Raw genomic sequence first — 18,333 nt, 5'->3', positions numbered from 1 at the left:
GACAACAATGGCTGAGTTTTTATTAGGATCACAAGAAGAGCAAGTTGGACTATGTCCAAAAATGCGACACAATAATCCTTTAGGTGTGTTCTTATTAGTAAACAATTTATCTGACATTTGCCTTAAATTAAAGCAGGTATCATTTAGTACAACAACCTCAAAGACAACTCACGCATGTGTACAAAATCTGTTTCTCTGTTTCAGAATTTGGAGCAGGACAGTACTCTGTTAATTCATCAATATTTTGCGTGCACACCGGTGTGTCTTTGCGTTTTCGCGATCGAACCTCTCTATCCCATTCCCCAGACAGGCCAGTTGTTCACACAGAACAAAGGGAGCAAGATTCAATTCCCACGAATCGCTGAACGTGAATCCGTCGAAACATGCACCCGTACTTCCCCTCCTCAAGTTGGCGAGCGATTACCCAGTTGTCACTTAGGCGGATAATTCTCTTACACAACCCAATAAACTACTCGCAGTTTATTGTCTCAAAATTGTGTTTTATCCATTGTCTGCAAACATATTGATGGTACCACAGCTTAGCAGTCCTCCTGAGCTCGGACAAACTTCTGTCCGTCTCTTATATCAGTCTTCCTTGACTGGAACAATCTCTGTCCATCTCTTGTATCATTCTTTAAATACTGTTTCCACTAATTTCTTTACACAAGAATGCAAAGTTATCACTTACTGGTTCGGTGAGCCCTGATGGCCTGGTCTCTCGTCCGAGTTCTCAGCTCCGCACCATAGCCTTGGGAGTGTTCCGTCGTCCGAGGATCAGACGCATAGATTCAATCCACTCCGGAGATTTACTGTCTCCCAGTTCAGTGTGTCACGACCTTGTCTGTTTTGGGGTGTCTTTAGCTCCACCCTGGTCCGTGTGTTGCTTAATGTGTAATCAACAGGTGACTGGTCCAGGTGTGGAGGATTGTAGATAATGGGGGCTTGGCCTATAAAAGGTCTCCCGAGAAGGCAAGAGGGAGCTTCCTCCTTCATTTTGGTTTGGCTAAACTTATTTGCACCCAGACCACAACACATTACACTTTTATTCTACATATTACTGACATTCTTCCATTATTTAAATAAATATTGATATATTGAACTACTTGGTGTGGTCTCCCTTTATGCTGCACTTGCCTTGAGCCAGCAGGTGTAACATATGGGGGCTCGTCCGGGAGAGATTTGGAACCGGTAAGGTTAATTGATAACTCGCTGGTCATTCTGTAGGGTGACCCACATAGTATTATTGTATGTTTAATACATTGTTTCAGTTTTTTCGTTACATTAATTGTTTCCGGTTAATTTGCTTGATTAATTGTTTCTGTTTGGTTGGTTGGGAAGGAGGAAGTCTCATCGTCCTGTTATCAATTGTTTTGATGTCGGGACGAAGCTAATTGCATATCTGGTGCTGTTTGTACTTGAGGTAATTGTCCCTTGATTGGCAAGGCAACGCAGGTGGATTAGATTCCACCGGAATAATGTGCCAACCCTGCAGTAGGAGTAGAGCGCATAACACTGTTTGTTTTGTTAGTTTGTTATGTTAGTTTTTTGTTTTGGGGAGTCGAACACGGGGGGGGGTCCTTTTGAACTCAATCGTATGAGGGCTCCTGAAGACTAGTTTAGTCTTAATTAGGGATTTGTGTTGAGTTAGTTGCGGGGCTACTCCTGTGCTGTTGACCTTTTGTTGATTGTGGGACATGCGCTTCAAGGAATGGTGATCCAGCATGCATGCGGTGTGGTGAGTAATTGGGCATTTGTGAAGATGAACTTTTTGTGGAGTTAGTTTGGTAATATTTGGCTTTGTTGTGAAACTAGCATTTGGTAAGTAGTAAGTTTTGGTAGCTAGACTACTTAGTAAGAATTATGGCATTTGGTAATGTTGGTACTTGGGTAGTATAATTTTGTGAGCTTTATATTTGGTAAATTGGGCATCTGGTAAGAGTTTGGATTTTTGGTCAGGTATTTGGCATTTGGGTCCTGTGATGGAAAGTGTAAATGCATTTGTGGCATTTCCTTTGGAGGAGACATTGAATACTTTGACAAAGGATCAACTTCGGAAAGTTGCAGGTCATTATGGGTTTGAGACTGACTTGGCAAAAACTTTACGTAAGGCTGAGCTGAGACTAGCCGTTAAAGATAAGTTGCTTGAGTTGGAAGTATTAGATCCTTCAAAATTGGTACCACCTGCTGGCTTACTGATGCCACAGGGTGTAGCACCAGTGGTTACTCCACCGGCGGCTTATTTAACTTTCGAGCAGCAAAAGCAATTGCTGGAAATTCAGATGGAGAAAGACCGGCAAGTTGCGGCAGCGCAGTTGGAGAGAGAGCGGCTGGCTGCTGAGGTCTGTGAGAAGGACCGGCAGCTGGAGTATGACAAGTTGCATGAGGAGGTTAAAAGGCGAAAGCAGTTGGAAGAACGGGCTTCCGCCGCTGTTGGTGAATCTATGGAATGTAATTTATCAAACATGGTTAAACTTCTGCCTAGATTTAACGATTGCGACCTCGATACGTTTTTTTCATTGTTTGAAAGTCTTGCTGATGATCGATGGTGGGGAGACTCGGAGCGCACTTTGTTGTTGCAAAGTGTTCTCACAGGGAAGGCTCAGGATGCCTATGTTGCTCTGAGTGCTGAAGAGTGGAAAAAGTATGCCTCTGTTAAAGGAGCCATACTGAAGGCTTATGAGCTGGTCCCAGAGGCCTATCGTCAGAAGTTTAGAAATTGGAGGAAAGGAGATAGACAGCTGCATACAGAGTTCGTTCGCGAACTCACTACATTTTTCAATCGGTGGTGTACGGCTGTGGGGGTGAGTACATTCCAAGGTCTTTGTGATTTGGTCTTGTTAGAACAATTTAAAAACACCATACCTGACCGAATTGCAACTTATATAACCGAGCGGAAAGCTAAAACTGCCGCTGAAGCTGCTGTGTTGGCAGATGAGTTCATTCTGACTCATGGGGGTGGTGTTAGTGGTACGTCTTTGGGCAGTCGTGATTCTCGTTATAATCATCCGGCTGGTCCGAGACAGTCTGCCTATCCCAGTGTAACGGGGAATGACCGATGTCGTTATTGTAATGAGCAGGGTCATTGGAAGAAGGAATGTCCCGTGTTGCAGGGACAGGGTAAAGGTAGAAATACTCCTGTTAAATCTGTGTGTGCTGCCTCCTCCAAGGGTGTGGATACGCCAGTGGAGGGTGCGAGCGGTATGAAGTTTGAAGATTTAGTAAGTGCTGTGTGTAGCGCTTCAGGGAGTTTGTCAGGTGGTGAGAGCTCTGACAAGTCTGAAGTGGCGATAACAGCCACAGGCCATAGTGAAAGCTATGGGCCGTTTATTTCTACAGGTTCTGTGTCATTGTTGGGTAGCCTGGAGAAGGTGCCTGTAAGGATATTGCGCGACACAAGGGCATTTGAGTCATTTATTAGACAGCACATACTTCCATTTAATGAACAGTCCGACACGGTTAGTTGTGTTCTTATTAGGGGGATAGGAATGCAGACTTTTTCAGTTCCATTGCATGAGTTCAGTTTGGATTCAGATTTGGTTAAAGGGGAGGTTACGATGGCTGTTCGGCCCGAGTTGCCAGTAGAGGGGGTTGATGTAATTCTGGGTAACAACCTGGCAGGTGGACGTGTGTGGGCTGAGTCTTCGCCGTCACCTGTGGTAAGTGTGGTGCCATCAGCTTGTGTCCCTGATGACTGCGGTGAGCAGTTTCCTGATGTGTTTTGTGCCTGTGCTGTAACTCGTGCGCAGAGTCACAGGCAAGGCGTAAAGTCCAGTCCAGTGCCTACTTTGCCTCTGTTGCCATCAGTGTTGTCACGAGATGACCTGATTGTAGCGCAGCAAGGGGATGATGAGTTGGCAGATGTGCTGAGGAGTGCTTTATCTGTTGATGATATGGATTCTAGTGAGAGTGGTTATTTTGTCATTGACGGGATATTAGTGCGTAAATGGTCTGCCGTGGGTGATGAGCCTGTGTTGCAAATTGTGGTTCCGGTGAAATACCGTGATTTGGTGTTGCAGACAGTTCATGGTGATGTCGCCGGGCACTTTGGTGTCCGCAAGACTTATCAGAGGCTGTTGCGGCACTTTTATTGGCCAAGAATTAAACGGAGTGTGGCTGAGTATGTGAGAACATGTCTTGCGTGCCAGTTTATGGGTAAACCTAATCAGACAATAAAGCCTGCGCCGTTACATCCAATTCCTGTTGTTGAGCAGCCCTCTGAGCATCTTATTGTTGATTGTGTAGGTCCATTGTCACCCTCAAAGTCAGGGTGTGCATACTTGTTAACCGTCATGTGTCAGGCCACACGGTATCCAGCTGCTTATCCGTTATGCACAATTACCACTCATTCGGTTATGAAAGCATTGTCTCAGTTCATGTCGATATTTGGAATACCGAAGGTTGTGCAGAGTGACCAGGGAAGTAATTTCACTTCAGGTCTGTTTAAGGAAGTTTTGAATCAGCTTCATGTAACACATCGCGTAAGCAGCGCATACCATGCGCAGAGCCAAGGTGCTCTTGAACGGTTCCATTGTACATTAAAATCTTTACTGCGCGCTTACTGCGTTGAGTTGAATAAGGATTGGGAGGAGGGTCTTCCCTGGCTTTTACTAGCTGCACGCGAAGTAACACAGGAAAGTATGGGATTCAGTCCCAATGACCTGGTGTTTGCACACAGGGTTCGGGGCCCTCTCTCTGTGTTAAAACATGAGGTGGAACCAGTGCAACCACCTCAGAACCTAATTGATTTCGTGCATGGGTTTAGACGGAAACAACTTCTTGCGTGGAAGTTGTCCAAAGAAAAGCTGTCTAGAGCACAAAGGAAAATGAAGCGGCTGTATGATCGTCGCGCTGTGGAGCGTGGGTTTAATGTTGGGGGCTTGCCTTGAGCCAGCAGATGTAACAAGTGCAATTCGGATCCGGGACGGGACTTCCATCTTGCCGGCATTCACTTCCTGGTCTGCTCTGCTGTGTAGAAATAGGCCATTCTCAGAAGGGGACTTTGCCAGAACGTCTTGTCTGTTTCTCATGTCGTCTCTGTGCCATTTTTTGCTTCCTGATTTTTGCTCTGTTTTGCCTATTCTTAGCCACAGTTTTTTATACTCACTTTTTGTCATTTATTTCCCTTGTTTTTTTGCACAATGGTTGTTGTCTGAACTATTTTTCATGTTTTTTCATATTAGTGCTTTGTCTTTGTCTACCTCGTTGTTGTCTGGATTATTTTTGCTATTTTGTTTATTGACTCTTTTTTTGGACTTTAATTAAATCATTTTTTATTCATTCGATTTTCTGATTTGTGTTCTGCTATTGGATCCTAACTCACCACATCTCGCCACCCTTAACAGATGAAGGCTCTGGAAAGACTTGTTCTGGCACATCTCCACACACTGGTGGGGCCAGCTATGGATCCCCTGCAGTTTGCCTACCAGCCAGGCATCGGGGTGGAAGATGCAGTCGCCTACCTGCTTCATAGATTTCTCTTTCATCTTGAAAAGGCAGGAAGCACTGTTAGAATCATGTTCTTTGATCTATCCAGTGCCTTCAACACCATCCAGCCGACTCTTCTGAGGAGTAAGATGGAGAGCGCAGGGGTGGACCATCATCTTACCTCGTGGACTATGTACTATCTCACAAACAGACCACAGTATGTGAGACTGAAGGACTGTGTGTCAGACACCATTCTCTGCAGCACAGGGGCTCCACAGGGGACAGTCCTGGCCCCATTTCTGTTCACACTTTACACTGTGGACTTTAGATACGATACAACTACCTGTCATCTACAGAAGTTCTCTGATGACTGCTATTGTGGGCTATATCTTAGATGGCGATGATTGCAAGTACAGAGAACTGACAAGGAACTTTGTGGACTGGTGCCAACGGAACTCCCTCCAGATCAATACAAGTAAAACCAAGGAACTGGTGGTGGATTTCCGCAGGACGAGGTTCTCTTCATCTACCCCAGTGAACATTCAGGGAAACGACATTGAGATTGTTAGGAGCTACAGGTACCTGGGTGTTCATCTGAACAATAAACTGGACTGGACTGATCCCACACATGCCCTGTACAAGAAAGGTCAGAGCAGACTCCACCTGCTGAGGAGGCTCAGGGTCCTTTGGACTTTGGAAATCAGGGTCCATTCTGAACTCTTTTTATGATTCGGTGGTGGCATCAGCCATATTCTATGGAGTTGTCTGTTGGGGAAGCAGTGTCACAATAGCAGAGAGGAAAAAAACTTAAGCTGATTGGGAAGGCAGGATCTGTCCTGGGCTGTGCACTGGACTCAGTGGACGTAGTGGGGGAGAGGAGGATGTTGGCCAAGTTGTCAACCTTAATGGCAAACACCTCCCATCCACTGCAGGAGACAATAGCAGCACTGGGCAGCTTCTTTAGTGACCGGCTCCTCCATCGGTGGTGTGTTAAGGAGAGATATAGCAGCTCCTTCCTCCCTACTGCTGTGAGACTGTACAACCGGCACCTCACCAAGCACAGCACCAGACACTCCTCACAATAATGAACAATACTGTCCAGATCACATCTACATCCATAGAAACCTCTCTGAACGTATACTGTGTGCACTGACTATCAGCATCAGTACTTTTACAGCGAACTGCTAGCTACACATGGTTAAAATGGCTCTTGTGCAATATACCTACTTACTTGTGCAATATTACCTGGGTAATACTACCTGTGCAATACTTACACGTACAATTCCACCTTTGTAATACACTTATGTTAACTGTATATCTGCAAACCTGTTAATTTGTGCAAATTTGTTCATTTTTTATCTCTAAATTTGTAGTTTATTTCTTTATATATCCTTTTTGTATACTTAGTACTTTTGCACTACTCCTTCACTGCCTTATCTTTTTCTCTTTATATATTTTGCTGCTGTAACAATGTAAATTTCCCCTTGTGGGATAATAAAAGGCTATCTTATCTTATCTTAACATATTCACTGCTAACATGCTAATAGCTGACATGCTCAATGTGTGTTTTGACACAAGTGTTCCTAATAAAGTGGCCACTAAATTGAAGCTGATTTGTAATGGCTAACATGTTAATGGTTCGCATGCAAAATGCATATGTACAGACACAAGTGTTCCTAATAAAGTGGCCTTGAAGTTGATTTTTAACTGCTAACATGCTAAATACATGTGTGTATCTGAATGTATGGACAGACGTGTTCCTAATAAAGTGGCCACTAAGTTGAAGTTGATTTGTAACAGCTAACATGCTAAATGTATATGTACGGCCACTTAGTTAAAGTTGATTTGTAATGGTTAACATGCTAATATACATGTGAGTGGGGTATATGGATGTGTATGAAGCAAAGTGAGGGAGAGAGAGCACGTGTGTATGTTTGTGTGTGTGTGTGTCTGAGATCAAGGGGGAGAGAGAGTGTGAGCGTCTGTGTATCTGGACTTGAGAGAGAGACAATCTGTGTGTCAGTGGGAGGGTGGGAGAGAGAGAAAATGTGTGTGTTTTGTTTGTTTGTGTGGGTGTGTGTCTGAGATCGAGAGAGAATCTCTGTGTTTGTGTGTGTCACTGTGAGGGAGAGAAAGAGAGAGACAGCATGTTAGTGTATCTCTGTGTGTGTGTGTGTGAGTGTGGAGTTTGTGTTTGGTGTATGTATGTGTATGAAGCAGAGTGAGAGAGAGAGTGTCTAGGTGTGTGTGACTGAGAGAGATACACAGAGACAGTGTGCGTGTGTGAGATAATGTGTCTGATGGTTGAGTTAGCCTGAGGTGCTAGATGAAGTTTGGTAGATATGTGGTGAAGCGTGACTAAGCAGAACTCCATTCATTTGAATGGGCCCAAAAATGAATGGAAGTCTACGGAGAGAAAAACTGATGAGAAAAAAGAAAGGAAAAGACAAGTGCAGGCCAGATCCAATTGCATGTTTGTGTCGGGGGAGTTGGCTTGACACATCAAATGCAGTTTGGTGCATCTCTGATGAAGCATGTCTGAACAGGCTGACTCAAAACATAAGCCCCATTCATTTTCTATGGGAAAGAAGAACAACAGCAAAACGACAAGAATGAGAGAACAAGTGTGCCAATCCAAAAGCTGCATACAAGCACACCATTCCAGATCATACTGCACGGTTTAAAGTTGGTTTGAGGTCTCTATCTTGAAAACTGTGGGAGAAGAAGTGGTCCAAAAATCTGGCAGAAGTTTTTTTGGAAGATAAGGCCACACCAATTTAATTAGCAGATGAAGGGAGAGTGTTGTGAGCATACTCAACCCAAGGTAAGCACTTACTCCAAGAACCGGCATCCCTGGATGCCATGCACCTGAGTGCCACCTCCAAATCTTGATTCGCCTGTTCTGCCTGGCCGTTGGTTTCAGGATGGAACCCTGAGGAGAGGCTACAGGAGGCCCCAATGAGTTTGCAGAAGGCCCTCCAGAACTGTGCAGTGAACTGAGGACCCCGGCCAGAGATGATATCAGTGGGGAGTCCATGTAGGCAGAAAATATGAAGGATGAGTAATTCGGCGATTTCTTTAGCTGTGGGAAGCTTGGGCAGAGGGATGAAATGGACTGTCTTGGAGAAACAGTCAATAACTGTGAGGATGCATGTGTTGCCACCTGAGTTGGAGAGTCCTGTGACGAAGTCCAGGGCGATGTGAGACCAGGGTCGATGAGGAATCGGAAGGGGTCTTAGCAGGCCGGCAGGGGGTCGATTGGCTGTCTTGTTCCGGGCACATGTGTCGCAGGCTGTCACGAACTCCTGGACGTCTTCCTTGATGGATGGCCACCAGAAGCGCTGTTGGATGAGTGCCAGGGTTCGAGCAGCTCCCGGGTGACAAGCCAACTTGGAGCCATGACCCCACTGCAGCACCTGGGTTCGCACAGAACAGGGAACAAACAGACGGTTAGGTGGTATGTTGCTTGAATTACCTTCTCCGGGGTCCTGCTCCAGGGCCTCCTGCACCAATGTCTCTACCTCAAGTAGGGCGGCCCTGACCAGACAGCGTGGAGGGAGGATGGTTTCAGGCATACTAGACTCCTCCTGGCAGGCAGAGAATATCCTGGACAGGGCGTCGGGTTTGCCGTTCTTGGAGCCTGGGCGGTAGGAGAGCATGAATCAGAACCGGGAGAAGAAGAGAGACCATCAGGCTTGTCGTGAGTTAAGGCGTTTGGCAGACTTGAGGTATTCTAGGTTTTTGTGGTCGGTCCAGACAAGGAAGGGGAGATCCGACCCCTCAAGCCAGTGCCTCCACTCCTCCAGGGGTAGCTTGATGGCCAATAGCTCTCTGTCACCGATGTTGTAATTTCATTTAGCAGGGGACAGCCGGCGAGAGAAGAAGGAGCAGGGATGGACCTGGTTATCATTGGCCCTCTGGGAGAGAATGGCTCTGACCCCAGATTCGGAAGCATCAACCTCCACGATGAACTGTTTGGTCGGATCGGTTATGGTGAGAATGAGTGCTGTGGTGAACTTGTGTTTGAGCATGGAGAAGGCTTTCTCTGCTTCCTCCCCCACTTGAATGAGGTCTTGGTCGAGGTCAGTGAGAGGTCTGGCCACCGTGCTGAAGTCGCAGTTGAAGCGCCTGTAGAAATTGGTGAATCCCAGGAAACGCTGGAGTTCTCGTCGCGAGGCTGGGGTGGGCCAGTCAGCGACTGCCTCAAGCTTGAGAGGGTCCATCTGGATCCTAGCCAGGGAGATGATGAACCCCAGAAATGAGACAGAGCTCTGGTGGAATTCACTCTTTTCCGCCTTGACAAACAGCTTATTTTCTAGCAGGCGCTGGAGGACCTGCTGGACGTGGCCCCGATGTTCCTCCAGGGAGCGAGAAAAGATCAGGATGTCATCTAGGTACACGAAAATGAAGATATTAAGAAAGTCCCTTAGGACGTCATTGATGAGTGCCTGGAAGACTGCGCGCGTGTTGGTCAGGCCGAAAGGGACCACGAGGTACTCGTAGTGGCCAGTGGTGGTGTTAAAGGTTGTCTTTCACTCGTCCCCCTCCCTGATCCTGACAAGATGTTAGGCATTGTATAAGTCCAACTTGGTAAATATCTTGGCTCCCTGGAGTAGTTCAAAAGCCGTGGTCATGAGCGGTAGTGGGTAGCAGTTCTTGACCGTGATGGCGTTAAGTCCTCGATAGTCGATGCAGGGGCGGAGCGACTTGTCCTTTTCCATGAACTGGATGGATTCAGAATGGTTGCCGGAAATCCTCAGGGTGAGCGGGGCGGTAAGGTGGGTGATGGTGGTCAAGCCGGTGCCATTGAGTGTCAGGACTGTGAGAAGGCCGTCGAGGGCAAGTAGTGGGATTCCCAGACGCTTGGCGGTGGCAGAGCAGATCAGGTTCCTGTCTGCCCCTGAGTCGACAAGGGCCTGGAGATGGTGATGCTGGTTGTCATGGATGACGATGACAGGGAGTAACAGTCGATCAGCGGGGGGCTGGTTCACAGCGTTGCCCACCAGGGCCCCTCGATTCACTGGTGGTCTCGTTCCATTTAGCAGGCAGGCTTGGCAGATGTGTCCTTGCTGACCGTAGTAGAAAGTGCTCTGCTGGTGCTGTTGTTCCTCTGCTGACATCCGTACCCGGTCTACCTGCATGGGTTCAACGGACGAGGCGGGAGGTGGAGAGGAGGTGAAGCTGGGGTGGGCCTTCTCTCTCCTCCGTTGCTGGAACTGGGCGTCGATACGGTTGGCGAGGTCCATAAGACTGGAGAGGTCCGACGGCAGTTCCCGCGATACTAGTTCATCCTTAATGGCACAAGCCATGCAGGAACGCGTCGACCTGGGCGCTCTTGTTCCAACCGCACGATGCCGCCAACGTCTGGAACTCGATGGCATAGTCTGAGGTAGACCGGGACCCCTGCCGCAGCTCCCTGAGTTCCCTAGCCGCCTCCCAGCCAGACAGACAATGCTCAAAAGTTCGCCTCATCTCCTCGGAGAAATCTTTGAAACTGGAGCAACAGGGAGCATCGGCATCCCAGACTGCTGTTCCCCACTCCCTGGCCTTGCTGGTGAGGAACATGATAACATATGCCACCCGGGAGTGGGGAAGGTCAGAGGTTGCAGCTCCATGATCAATGAGCATTGAGATAGGAACAATCTGCAAGTATCTGGCTCTCCATTGTAGGGCTGAGGTGCTGGGAGTCTCAGCTCACAGAGATAAATAGTGGCAGGAACTGAAGTAGGAGATGGCTGGACAGGGGTAGGCATGGCTTGATAGCGCTGCATCTGTGTGGTGAGGAGGTTGAGTGAGTTGGACAGGGTGGCGAGGTTCTGGGTGGTCTCCTGGAAGTCTTGTTGATGGGTCCCGAGGAGAGTCCCTTGCTGCTGGATGGCCGTTCTCAGACGGGTGAGTCCCGCTGGATCCATGTGGGCCAGAATGTACTGTTAGGGGTGGTGGAGGTGTGGTGAGATAGGATCCAAAAGCAGAACACAGACAGTTATCCAATAAATAAGGTGATTTAATCCAGGGAAAAAGGGTGTGACAAAAAGGTAAACAAACAGGACAAAATACAAATGGCAAAAATAGATACAAAAAAGATACAAAAAACTTGACAAAAACACGAGACAGGCAAGGGCAAAAACACAAGTGCAAAAAAACATGAACAAGAATAAACGCTAGTGCAAAAAATCCCATGAACCAGAAAAATAGCTAGCGCAAAAAAAAAAAAAACATGACACGCAAAAAGGCACAGAAACGGCTAGAGTGGCAAATGACACGTTCTGGCAAAGTCAGAGTCTGAGAAAGGTGTATATGCAGCGGTGAAAACCAGGAAGTGAATACAGGTGAGATGGAATTCCAGTCCCGGATCGGCACTGGCGTGAGAGATCTGTAATCTCCGGAGTGGATGTCCGGGGCAGAGCATGACAGATTATTTATCAAAAAAAAAAAAAAGGTGGGCGGCACGGTGGTGTAGTGGTTAGCGCTGTCGCCTCACAGCAAGAAGGTCCTGGGTTCGAGCCCCATGGCCGGCGAGGGCCTTTCTGTGCGGAGTTTGCATGTTCTCCCCGTGTCCTCCGGGTGCTCCGGTTTCCCCCACAGTCCAAAGACATGCAGGTTAGGTTAACTGGTGACTCTAAATTGACCATAGGTGTGAATGTGAGTGTGAATGGTTGTCTGTGTCTATGTGTCAGCCCTGTGATGACCTGGCGACTTGTCCAGGGTGTACCCCGCCTTTCGCCCGTAGTCAGCTGGGATAGGCTCCAGCTTGCCTGCGACCCTGTAGAAGGATAAAGCGGCTAGAGATAATGAGATGAGAAAAAAAAAGGTATGTGGTATTAACAAAACAGTTTTTATTTAAAATTTGTTTTACATAGACTTATATTTAGTACAAAATATCTTTTATATAAATATATTAATGTCGGTGCTTACATAAATGAGGAAGTAATTCTAATGTTTGTAAACAAATGAACCGATAATGTTTCTGTGTCAGAAAATCTTTTTGTTCCACTTTTTTACCCACTTTTGAAGTATTTTCGTAGATCACATTTTGTTACTCATTCGTTGTTTGTATTAATGTCTAGTTTTGTAGTTTACCAACAAATGTCAACAGGATATTGACATTGTAACCACATGAAAATTCAGGTCAAAGGTCGCATGTCATTCCTCGAACCAAAATATAAAATGTCTACTGATATTGTAATATGTGGTAGATATTTACAACAAACTGCAAAAAAAGTATATACAGTATTTTCTGAATGGAATAGAAAAATCTGAATATTTCAAGCATGTAATTTTGTATATGCTAGGAATTTAATTCTGGTCTAATTCTATTTATTGCAATAGGATCCCAGATACACTATAAGCATTCCATTCTGTGATGAATCAGAAAAAAAAATAATCAAAAATCACAGCACTTTTATTTTTTTAAAGTACTTCATATACTTCAACAATGTTACACAAAGATCGATACATAACATTTGTAAATGTCACTTAATTCCACAGGGTGCCGATAATGGTGGACACCGATAGAAGTGATCACTATTATTGACACCTCACGTAACATCTCATCCAACAAGATCAAAGGGCGAGGGGAGTCTCCCGGTTGATTAATTAACCCATAATAACTGTTGTAACTGAAACTCACCTTTGTAATTTTTTTTTTTTATTGGTAAATCTGTAAAGGTTTCGATAATTATGGACTGTCGATAATTGTAGCCACCGCTACACCGCTAGTACTAACTTGCTTAGTGATGTTTTTATTGCATGCTTTTAGACTGTGTTTGTACTCTTATCCTTTGTCAAAGAGCTTTATTGTTTGAAATGTAAAGGCTTGTTGGGTTAATAACATAAAAACAAGAATAATTAGAATATCAAAATATGTTAACAAAATATACTACTTTTGTACATGTTCTTGCATTCTGGATTTGTATATCATCCAACATGACGGGTGCACATGTCGCACTGTTTTTGTCACGTGATTGCACACGAAGAATAAGACGAAAGAGGTTCCTTTACATTTTATCGACATAACTCCGTTAGCTCACCCAATGCCAGGTTCACCGGGGTGTACCACGAGGAGGTGGAGTTTGGCTTGAGTGTGAGACGTGATTCGTCTTACCAGGGTTTATCAATGCCTAATAATCCTAACAGTATATATCCGTAAATTACGCTTCAACATCCCTTTCACCTCAGGTCCTAATGTAAATCTTATTCTTCTGAATAGGGTTTATGCCAAATTAAAATGAAAACGTGTTTTGTTTTTTTATTCAGTGTGTCTTCCGCCCTTCCCTTCCTGTCTTTTGTGTGTGGGGAGGGGCAGAGCGGCGCGTCACTTACATACCACACGTACGCGTACTATTCGACACCCAGCACGAATAGTAGTGGGTGAGCCTGTTCATTTTCGCCAAATAAAATTGTATTTATTGCAGATTGGCTTCTAGATCTGACCAGTAAAAAAGGAATTATATTCTTTATTTCTCTCGACTTTTTTGAAGAGTGCATTGAAAAGCAAGTCTGGACAAGAGTGAGTCCTCAGTGGTTGGTTCAGATTCCGTTTTATTGTCTCATAACTGTTAGTCATTGATCCTGGACTGCTGGGTGTTTTGCCTAGCGTACAAAACGGGAATTTACGTTGCTTGTCGTGGAAGTTTTGGCTCTGTCAACGTTGGGTTTGTTATTGCGACGGCTCTGTAAGTGTGGTGTCAGTCGGGGAAAGGGCAGGTGGGACTCCATGAGACTCCTCTCAACATCAAGACCTTTTATCGGTCTGCAAGGTATTAGGATAGATTGTGTTGTGTACACCTCCCTCCCATCCTCCTGCTTGTTTGTTTTTTTTGCTTGTTCGGTTATGCACACTCGCTGCATTCGAAGTTAATTTGAAATTCTGATAGAATAGCAGATTACAGCTGAGAATTTCTGCTCATACTTTTATATTTTGAAAGCAGAAACGTCGACATGGAAGATTATTTCAGTCAATAGTGCTTTATAGGGACTTGAGTCAAATGCAAACCTGTTAAAAAATATTAAATCTGTTCGTCCCAAAACAAGAGATTTAAAAAAAAAAGTACAGGCACACGAATAGACACCCTAAACCTAATTCTTTCTTCATACTCAAACTAGAGGTGTCTATTCTGTAAATAAAAAGGATAAACTGAATCTTAATGAGGCAATAAAATATGCATAAACAATAAATACAAAGTTTTTTATAATATGAAAAATAAGTACAAAGGGACATGAGAGGTCTAGCTATTTTGTTTCAGCACCAGTGGATAATCTTTGAAAATCCGTTTTGTGGAGTACAATCTGATGAAAATAAAAAAGCAAAATTAATTTTCATAGGGCACATGCAATCTGTATTTAGGGACTAAGCAGTAAAGGTATCTAAAAATGTAGATTTTAATTTTGTGTATAATGAAGGCTTTGATAGCATTTGTTTGGCCTCACAAAATGACACATCTAAAGGAATTAATGTGCATGAACCTTTTTCAGAATACAAACAATTTTTATTCTGCAAACTGCAACATAGTAAAAAAAAAACTATTAAAAAAATACAGTGCCAGTCAAAAGTTTGGACACCTTCTAATTCAATGTTTTTTCTTTATTTTTATGAACTAAGACACTTCACGTCAAAGTAATGATGGACTGTGATTGTTTATTTAGTCAAGTGGTTATTGACATGGATTGCTACAGTTTTCGAATAGAGCTGTTTTACTGTACTTTTGATTACTATTTAGTTTGATGGTTTCCTATGCATTAAGAAAGCAAGAAATTCCCCCAGTTAACTTTTGACAAGGAAGTTAATTGAAAAGCATTGCAGGTGACTGCTTCATGAAGCTGGTGAATGCCAATAATGTACAAAGCTGTCATTAAGGTAAATGGTGGCTATTTTTGAATAATCTAAAATATGAAACATGTCTTAACACTATTTTTTGTTTACCACATAATTGCACATGTTCCATATGTTTCATACTTTTGATGTTTTCAGTATTGTTCTACAGTGTAGAAAATGGTCAAAATACAGAACAACCTATGAATGAGTCAGTGTGTCCAAACGTGACTGGTTATGTGTTATATTAATATTCACAGCTCTGGAGAAAATTAAGACACCACTGCAAAATTATCAGTTTCTCTGGTTTTACTGTTTATAGGTCTGTGTTTGAGGAACATGAATATTTTTGTTTTATTCCATAAACTACTCAACATTTTTCCCCCAAATTCCACAGAAAGGTTGTCACTTGGAGCATTTAATTGCAGAAAATGACAGCTGGTCAAAATAACAAAGATGAAGTGTTTTCAGACCTTGAGTAATGCATAGAAATCAAGATCATACTCAATTTTAAACAACACAATACTAATGTTTGAAATTAGGATGAGTTCAGAAATCATTATTTCGTAGAATAACCCTGACATTTAATCACAGCTTTCATGCGTCTTGGCATGCTCTCCACCAGTCTTTCACATTGCTCTTGGGTGACTTTACGCCACTCCTGGTGCAAAAATTCAGTCAGCTCCGCTTTGATAGCTTGTGACATCCATCTTCCTCTTGATCACATTCTCAAGGTTTTCAGTGGGGTTCAGGTCTGGAGGTTAGACTGGTCATGTTGGGGTCTTAATCTTGTGGTCCTCCATCCACACCTTGATTGTGACCTGGCTGTGTGGCATGGAGCATTGTCCTGCTGAAACCCAGTCCACAGAGTTAGGGAACACTGTCAGAGCAGAATGAAGCAAGTTTTCTTACAGGATAACCTTGTACATGACTTGATTTATATGTGTCCTTCACAAACAAAAATCTGCCCCATTCCACCTTTGCTGAAGCACCCCAAGATAATCACCGATCCTCCACAAAATTTCACAATGGGTGCGAGACATTGTGGCTTCTAGGCCTCTCCAGGTAGATGACCAGGTGATGGGAAAAGCTGAAAATTGGACTCCTCAGAGATGATGACCTTACTCCAGTCCTCTATGGTCTTTAGCAAACCTCAGCCTGGGTTTTCTTTGCTTCTCATTGATGAAGGGATTTTTTTCCCCTAGCTTTGCATGACTTCAACCTTGCCTGGGAGAGCCTGTTTTGAACTGTCCTTGCATGCGCTTAACCCCAGCTGCCATTTGCAGTTCTTTTTGTAGGTCACTTGATGTCATCCAACGGTTGCTGAGTGGCATTCGAAGGAGTTGATGATCATCCCAGTCATTGAAGAGTCGCTTTCGCCTGCTGCCAGTCTTTAACTTTGTTGTCTCTAATGTCTACTGCTTGACCTTGTTCTTATGAACGGCTGTCTTTAGAAATTTTGATAATGGAAGCAACCTGATGCTCACTGTATCCCTCTGCAAGGAAAGCCAGAATTGAACTCTTCTTTTTGTCACTCAGAACTTTTCTTTTTAACTCTTGGCATAATGAATATATATTTTTGTATTCCAATTAAATTTAAGGTACTACAAGCACTGTTTTTGCCATCCAAACTGGTCTTATTGCAAGAGGATAGTGATTACCTCAGTCATTTTTATACTTTTCCTCATTAAATAAGATTTGGTTCAGGTGTTCACCGAATCAGTACCTCATTCAGTAAAATGATGTTTGCTTTTGTTGAAGTTCCAGCACAGACACTGGCATGAAATGGTTGCCATACTTGGAGATGCTGAGTTCAGAAAAAAATTGGTGTGTGTGTCATATTTAAAAAATAAACAAACAAAAAACCACATGCATTCATGTACGTGTGTGAAAATGTGCATTCATCTCTGGTTGGCAGCTGATGAAGGGGGTGTCAAGCAGCAGTAGGCTGTATTGTGCCCCCCCATACATATTAGGGTTGTCAAAATTAACGTGTTAATCACTGTGATTGATTTAAAATAAATTGACGCAGCTGCATTTTGTTTACTTCATGTGTGGGGGCTCGTCGATGACATGGATACTGTGAAACCACAGAAGCCAGAGACAAGCCCGAGTTAAAGATGGAGACGAACTGTGAAGGAGTTTTAGGCGGAAAGTTTCAATATAAAATGTTGCCCAATGGAACCATTGAGAAAACAAAAATAATTTGCACAGTTTGCAAAGCTGAATTCAATTATCACAGAAGCACCTCCTCTTTTAAAATATCACCTTCACGCAAAACACCCAATAGAAACCATCTGTACTGCTTGCCAGTCTACATTACAGGAGTGTGGTACTTGTGGGTGAATAGCTAAACCAATAAGTGAAAAGGTTACCAGCGCTTTGGCTATTTGGATAGCTAAAAACTTCCGACCCATGAGCATAGTGTTTTCTGCATATGTATATTGTGTGTGTGTGTGTGAGGCCTTGATTTTGAAATCAACTGGTACTTTATAGGCATGAGGGTTCTTTCTGCAACTGCATAGTTCTGTGTTTAAAGATGCTATTAATCAGTGGTGTCTGAAATATACATCCTTTATGATTATTCTACATTCATTTGGTGATTTTACATTTAAATATGCATGATAAGTCTTTAATCAAGACTGAAGCTTATTTTTCTTTTTGTGGTTATTCATTGCAAAATGTGTTATTTTTTTAATCGATCGTCTGTGTGTATACACACACAGACGATCGATTAAAAAAATCACACATTTTGCAATGAATAACCACAAAAAGATATATAATTTGTGTGTGTATATAATATAAAACACGCGATGCAAGACTAGTCATTCCTCATTAAACTGAAGCTGGCATAAGATATGCTGAACCGTCTTTTTTTAAATTTCTTTTTATTATATGGACACAGTCACAGACAAAAAGTACCCAAATTTATCAAAACAATTCATTGATATCCTCACAAGTGACATGTTGAAAAACGTCACTCAATGTCCCAGATGTAGTTTGTATGAAAAATGCGAATGGCGTATTTCCAAGTAAAACACTTGTGCTGATATATATATGGATCTGGCAACGACCTTCACATTGGTTCCTTTTCAAAA

At 43.7% G+C, this 18,333-nt stretch overlaps 1 protein-coding gene across 9 annotated transcripts in view; it reads left to right on the top strand.

Moving 5' to 3' along the window:
• Positions 1-18,333, top strand: part of sema4ba (sema domain, immunoglobulin domain (Ig), transmembrane domain (TM) and short cytoplasmic domain, (semaphorin) 4Ba) — a 520,834-nt gene that overhangs the window by 115,019 nt on the left and 387,482 nt on the right. For 4 of the 9 annotated variants that reach the window (XM_060923501.1, XM_060923498.1, XM_060923497.1 and 1 more), the window contains exon 1: positions 13,737-14,183. The exons of 1 other annotated variant lie outside the window; for it this stretch is intronic. The gene's annotated coding sequence lies outside the window, so the exon portion shown is untranslated. Of the gene's footprint in view, positions 1-13,736; positions 14,184-15,093; positions 15,281-18,333 lie in introns of those variants that run through there. 4 more of the 9 variants (XM_060923491.1, XM_060923492.1, XM_060923493.1 and 1 more) reach the window with 4 other exon arrangements.

Source organism: Neoarius graeffei, chromosome 6, assembly GCF_027579695.1.
Source record: "Neoarius graeffei isolate fNeoGra1 chromosome 6, fNeoGra1.pri, whole genome shotgun sequence".
NCBI classification, from domain to species: domain Eukaryota; kingdom Metazoa; phylum Chordata; class Actinopteri; order Siluriformes; family Ariidae; genus Neoarius; species Neoarius graeffei.
Note: the sequence above shows the minus strand (reverse complement) of the source record. Positions and strands in the feature narration are given on the sequence as shown.